This window comes from Diceros bicornis, chromosome 22 (genome assembly GCF_020826845.1).
Source record: "Diceros bicornis minor isolate mBicDic1 chromosome 22, mDicBic1.mat.cur, whole genome shotgun sequence".
NCBI classification, from domain to species: Eukaryota; Metazoa; Chordata; class Mammalia; order Perissodactyla; family Rhinocerotidae; genus Diceros; species Diceros bicornis.
Window position 1 is genome coordinate 37,033,010 of NC_080761.1, and position 6,735 is coordinate 37,039,744.

Here is a 6,735-nt window from a genome sequence, read left to right on the forward strand (position 1 = left end):
CAAGGAATTGGCTATGAAGATGTTGGAAGAGCTAGAAAAGTAAAGTGGGAGAGAAGCAACACTAGCAGAAAGTGATGAGTATTCTTGTGGTTAGTTATTGGAAGAAGAGAAGAAGGAGACTGAAAGAGGAGAACGAGATGTTCTTTGAGTCTGGTGAGAGGTCGGGTGCCAATACACCATCCAAATATATGGTTTCTTAAGGAAACTCAATATCCACATCTTGTGACATTTAACCCACCCTCTTTATTCATTTTTGCTTTAGAATAAAAACACACACAAAAAATTTTAACACTATAACATAGCAACAGAGCATATACAAGATTTAAAGGCATTCCTAAGAAATAGAATCATCCAAGCCTCCCTCCCCAGTCCGGTGCTGCAAGCCCGCTCGCTCCCCTGAGCGAGCTGGGGCAGGCCCAAGTCAGGAAGGAAGACTAGAGCCCTCCAAACCACTTTGGGAAAGTGGGGTTCTCTGGATGTACCTTGTTTCAGGAACTCCCTGACCTAGGAACAATGCAACATCAGAAACCTGAATGTTCTTAGTGAGCCATAACAACTGAAGTGCAAAGATCCACGGGTGTTAACTGTATACTCAAGCACAACTTGAAATAAAAATTATAGCCATGATGTCACATAACTGGGTTTTAACAATTATAATTAACATTTATTGATCTTATTATTCATCAAATATGTTACCAAGTGCTTTTATGTATAATCTCATTTAATGCTCACCAAAACATACGTAATAGTTACTTTTACTATTCCTATTTTAAAGATGGGAAAATTGAAGCTAAGAGGTTCAGTGCCTTACCCAAGGCCACACAACTAAAAATGGAGCTGAGATATGAACCCAGGCTGTTTAATAGTAGAAACACATTCGTAACCAGTGCTGTTTTCTTCTGTGTCATTGGAAGAGAGACTTTTTTTTTTCCAATTCCTCTTCTAAACCCCTCAGTCCTTCTGGCCATATGAAAGACCTGCTGTTGTTTGGCCAAGGAAAGTCATAAAGGGTATATACAACAATTTGCTTCCTGATTATATTATACTCATATGTATTCTGTCAATTACAGTTCCTTACACCAAGCAGTGAGCCGCTTTTTTTTTTTTGCACACAGTGCACTAATTTTTCCCAAAGGTACATGGCACATAGCTGCTGCAATTGACTTGTGTAGCAACTATCATTTCATGTATTTTGGTTTTTTTGTTGTTGGTTTCTATTTCTCCCAGAAGAACCCAATCCTAAAGCATTATTACATTGCTGACCTAGACATTTGAATTAGGGAATTAAGAATACCACTCACAAATGCACCTGGTGTCAACTCAGGACCTTATAAAAGGACTAATACAAAACTAGAAAAACAATAAGATACGAGATGAAGCTGAAATTCCAGGGTTTGATTGATTTCAACCAGCTTCCTGGAGTTTTTTTGGTTTGTTTTGCTCCCTCCGTGTATGTTTGTTTGTATGGTATACTTAAAAAGATAATCCACTTCCCAATCTTCTGTTAATACAAAAGGATTCCTAATTTCAACCCAAGGTCATTACAGTAGCAATTAATATTGTATTCTACCAATGAACTTGTTAGTTACAAATTATTACATTCTCCAGGCATTGAGGATAGACGTAAATTTGGAGAAATCCTATCAGGAAAGAAAAGAGAAATTTAGTAATGGGAACATGCCATCTTCCATTTGATATAGAACATTTGCCAAAACAAGATAAGTAAGCTAACCAGAATTTCAACACCTTCTAGGTGTTAGGGATTTTCACCTTTATTACTAATGTCAAGGCCTCCTTTTTCACCTTCTAAACTCTTGCCAGCATCGAGACCTACACCGTAGCAATTGGGAAGCTACTATCCTGCTCTCAAAAGATAATCACCCTCTGCACAGTGAAGTGTTTGGCAGGGGTGTCGATTCAGGAGCACTGAAGGGCTCTGAAAATGTAATATTTTAATCATTGCTTTTTTAAACATATGCTTCAATTGCATTTTCCAGCTAAGGAGTGGTCTCAGCTATCATCCACATCTCACTCACAAAGGAGAGTTCTCAGGCCAACTTGGCAGCTTTGAGCAATTCGGTTGATCTGGAAATCTTTCAGCTCCGCAGTTAGCGTTCTTCATGTCCAAATCCAGGTGCCAAAACTTTTACTGAGCGATAGAATGACTGCTTAACTGCTTCTCACCTGCTACTGTCACTGCGATATAACTACCACTATGTTTAGAGCTACTTCAGGCCAAGGATTGTCAAGCCATATGTTGCAAAGCGACTGCTACATGTCCCTTAGCTGGTTCAGTTAGTGCAACTGTGTGATTTCCCACCCAGCAGCAGCTTTGAGCCCATTAGATGGATCAGCTAAACCAGGAATTTAGCTCAGGACTAACAGCACATTAGGGTAATCCATGTACCTAGGGTGACCACACACTTGATTTGCCTGAGACGGTCCTCCTCTATGCCAATTGTCACAGTATAATTATCAACAGTGCCCATTTCCACTCCCAAAGTTTTACCAGTTTGGATTACTATGTGGTCACCCTGATTGTACCTATGAAAGATCAAGGGACCAGGATGAGCATATCTTAAGTGAAAACGTCTACACTGGTAAGCTTTGTAGCCACCTACCTCCTTCCTGGCAGTTGCCAGTAACTTCACTGTTAAAGTTTAAAACCATAACCTACTGTACCTCTAGCAATGAACACAGAGTCTGACACAAAGAGTAGTAACCTTATAATTTTGTGAGATGGCAAATGCAAATCAGAAGGCATATTGCTCATTCACACAGCCCAAACATATTTATTGTATCCCTACTGTTTGCAAGCACAATGCTGGGAACTGGGGATCTATGACAAAGCAGGTAAATTACTGCCCTGAAGGAGATAGCAGTCTCATGGGAAAGACTGATTTAAGATATAATTGTAGTGATATAAGTGGTGTAACTATTATTTACTGTAGGAGCGCACAGAGGGGCCCGCTAACCCAGACTTGAGAGATATAGGGAGACTTCTAGAAAAGCATGACATATAACTAAAGGAGAGGAAATAAGATAGAGGAAGGTTCTTTTCTATATTTTATGTAGAAAGGTACATAAAGAGAACTGAAAGTCTTCAGCATGAATATAGTGAAGATGGAAGGATGAGCAACCAGACTGGCAGTGGGAATATAGAGGAGCACAGAGAAGGCCACACATGTTGTTAAGGAAATGGGCTTTCCATGTCAGTGGAGAACTAGAACCAGGCCGTACATAGAAAAATGACTAGATCAGATTCAATTTTAGATGATCGCTCTGGCTATAATGTTATGACTATATGAAATCACGAAGCATTTTTTGTTCTTAGGGAAAGACAAAGATAATACTCATGTTTTATTTGAATGTGTTGAGTCATCTATGGAAAACAGTCTCCTTGATAAAGTCAACCATGACTCAACAGCGAGGCACTCTGGGTTCAGTTACTAGTTCCAGGGTTTAATTTTCTGGTGTCTTTGGCCAAACCACACTAGGTTGACTTGAACCTCAATTTCCTTGTCTATAAAATACAGACTGTTGTATTCACCTTTCACATAGGGTGATGTGAGGAACCGCTAATGAAAAGCAGCCAACTTAGGAAAAAAAGGTGTTACAGAAATGCTTAATAAGTCCAAATAACAGCCAAGAAAGATGAAATGTGTGTGTCAAATGTTCAAGCATGCAGTGGAAGGGTTTCAACAACAAGATTTAATGATCTGGAGGCTCGTTTTCTCTAGGACTATCTGTCCCAGGTAACTCTGAGCCTGGAGTGGCAGTCCTGCTCACCAATTAAGAGAAGACAACCTGAAATCATGTCTGCTCAAAGGCGTATCCCTGTACCTAAACTTGGGCTTACTTTCACAAGCCTTTTCTGAATCTGCTGAATCCAACCTACAACTTATGAAATCACATTCTGAAACTAAGGTCTGGAGGAAAATAATGTGCCATTGAAACGATTTATAAAAAGAATTGAATGTAAAAAGATAAGAGAAAGAGAAAGATCACTGAATCTCTCCATTACCCTCTTCAGGTATTGCAAAAGACCAGACTCTCTAGATTTAAATGAAAGACTCATCATAATAATAACCATCATTCATCGAAAGCTGTCCATTTGTAAAGTGTTATTCTAAGTATTTTTCAAGCATTAGCTCCTTAGTTCCTCTCACCAGAGTCATAATTATTCCCTATTATATCTTATGTCTCAATATTTGAGTTTGGAGAAGTTGTCTTGTCCATCTATAAAGTGACAGAGCTTGAATTATAACCCAGGCTGGTACAAATCTACGTTTATGCTCATTGTCTCTGCACTGATCTGCTAAAAACTATTACAAGGCCTATCACACTGCCGTCTTGTGGGCCCTTGTTCCCTCACCCGTATCCAGTCCTGCTGCTCATATCATCACTGGCATGTGAAGTCGCTGTTTCCAAAATGTGAGTCAGTCAAGACAGGAAGGTTAATTTACTTTAGTGGACACGTGTCAGTAACACTATTTTTGACAAGTACCTCATGACAACTTGCACATCACATAAAGTCCCTTCATTGGGTTGTGCCAATATGACCCTAAAAAGGAGTGAGTGGTCTGTCCCATTGTAAATGTTCCATCAAGAGGACCAGTCAGCAGTTGATGGTTTGCATCAGCACATTCAACAATATAAGAAAAATTCAGATACTTTTCTGAAAAATGGACCCAACAGCAGACAATAGAAATACTGAGATAAACCCCTTTGGGATATAGCTTGGTAAATCCTATTGTTTCTTCTTACCATACCACACACCAAAAAAATTGTTGGTGATGGTTGTGTCAAGTAGTACGTTTTACATGAACAGTATGTTGAGTTTTAAAACTGAGCTCCATGCAAATTCTGCAATTATTCCTCAGGAATTCTGCAAAAATATTATTTAAATTCATTTTAAAATACACTTCTTAAATTACTCTAAGACAATTTGAAAATCATATGCATATTCAAATTCACACATTCATACACACACACATCCATGCCAAACTCCAGACTTACGTATGCAGCTGCCCATTTAAAATCGATCTTAACCATAATGTGTGCAAAATCAAACTCCTGATCTTTCCCACCCGGGCACCAACCTTGTTCCACCTGCAGTCTTCCACAATTCATTAGGGGTAATCCATCCTTGGAGTGGCTAAGTATCTTTCTTGACTCGTCTCTTCCCTCACAACTCACATCCAATCCGCCATCAGGTGACACTACACATCACCTCCGCTGCCCTCATGCTGTACAAGTTACCAGTGTCTCTCACTCGGAATATTGCAATAGCTTCCAAATTAGTCTTCTTTCACCTTATCTTTCTCTGTTATAGCCTGTTCTCAACCCAGCAGGCAGAGGATCCTTTTAAAACTAAGTCAGATCATGTCTCTCAGACCATTTCTCTCAAATCTTCCAAAAGAGTCTCATCTTATTTTGAGAAAATCCAAAGCCCTTTTGATGACCTACAGGAGCTTGCCCGTTCCCATCCCATTTGCCTTGCTGAACTCATCTTCTATGATTCTTCCCCGTTGTTCACTCCACTCTAGCCACACAGATCTCCTTGCTGTTGCTCAAATATCTAAGGCATGATGCTGCCTCAGGACCTTTGCACTTGGGGTTTTCTCTACTTGCTCTTCCCCAGAAAGCAGATCTAACCTGCTTTAGATCTTTGCTCAATGAGGCCTTCCTTCACCACAATATTTAAAATTGCAATCTCTCATCTCAATCCCAGCACTTTGTATTTCTGTTTTCTACATTACTTTTCTCCACAGCATTTATCACAGACTATATATCTAGTATGTATCTGTTCATTGTCTTTCACCTTAACTAGAATGTAAGCTCCAGAGACAGGGATGTAGATTTCTCATGTTCTACTGCTCTGTTGCCCAGGACAGTATGCACATATGTGCATTCAATAAATATTTGTAGAAGGAAGGTATGAAAGAAAGCAGGGTAAAGAGAGGGCAACAGCGGTGGGGAAATTGAGCATATGACTGTCTCAATGGGGTGGTCAGAAAAGGCTCTTTGAGGAAGTAGCACTTGAACCTGAATGTGGAGAAGAGGCCAACTATACAAAGATCAGGTAACAAAATATTCCATGTGTGGAGATTTTAATTAAGGATGAATTTGACAAGTTCAAAGAACAAAAAGGACTATGTAGGTGGATGATGGTGAAAAAAGTGGATGCACCTGTTTGACAGACCTGGAGCAGGTACTGTCTACTGCAATGATTTCCACTACAGATGCAAGAAAAAAGTACCCTCACATTTTCTGTCTGATTGTGACAGCCAAGAATGAATGGAGGAATATAGGAGGAAAACATGGTAATACAGATAAAAACATGGAGCTGGAATTTTTGCAACTCATAAATAACCTTGTAAATAATGAAGAGCCTGTTTTACTCCAAAACAAACAAACAAAAAAAAGGATCTAAAATTTGAGCTTAAAAGTGGTGGGAAAGGTCATGGAGGTTGACAGGAGCTATATCATATAAGCTGTGAGGAAAAATTGAATGTTATCCTTCTGGCAATAGTGAGCCTTTGGAGCATTTAAGCAGAGGAGTGGTATGATTTGATTTACATGTTTGAAAAATTGTTTTCACTCTCTGGATAATGGATACGGAAGCAGAGCAAGAGTACGCTGAGAAAGTGACTAACTTATCACAGTCTAGGAGAGAGGTGGATTAGATGCTGAAAAGTGCGGAGGGAGCAGTAATGCTTGGATTCAAGACAT

General features: G+C 39.5%; 1 non-coding gene across 1 annotated transcript; it reads left to right on the top strand.

The window, feature by feature from the left end:
* Positions 1-6,186: 6,186 nt before the first annotated feature.
* Positions 6,187-6,316, top strand: LOC131420284 (small nucleolar RNA SNORA31). The gene has a single exon (XR_009223513.1). It is a non-coding gene; the product is annotated as a small nucleolar RNA SNORA31 (small nucleolar RNA).
* Positions 6,317-6,735: the final 419 nt, after the last annotated feature.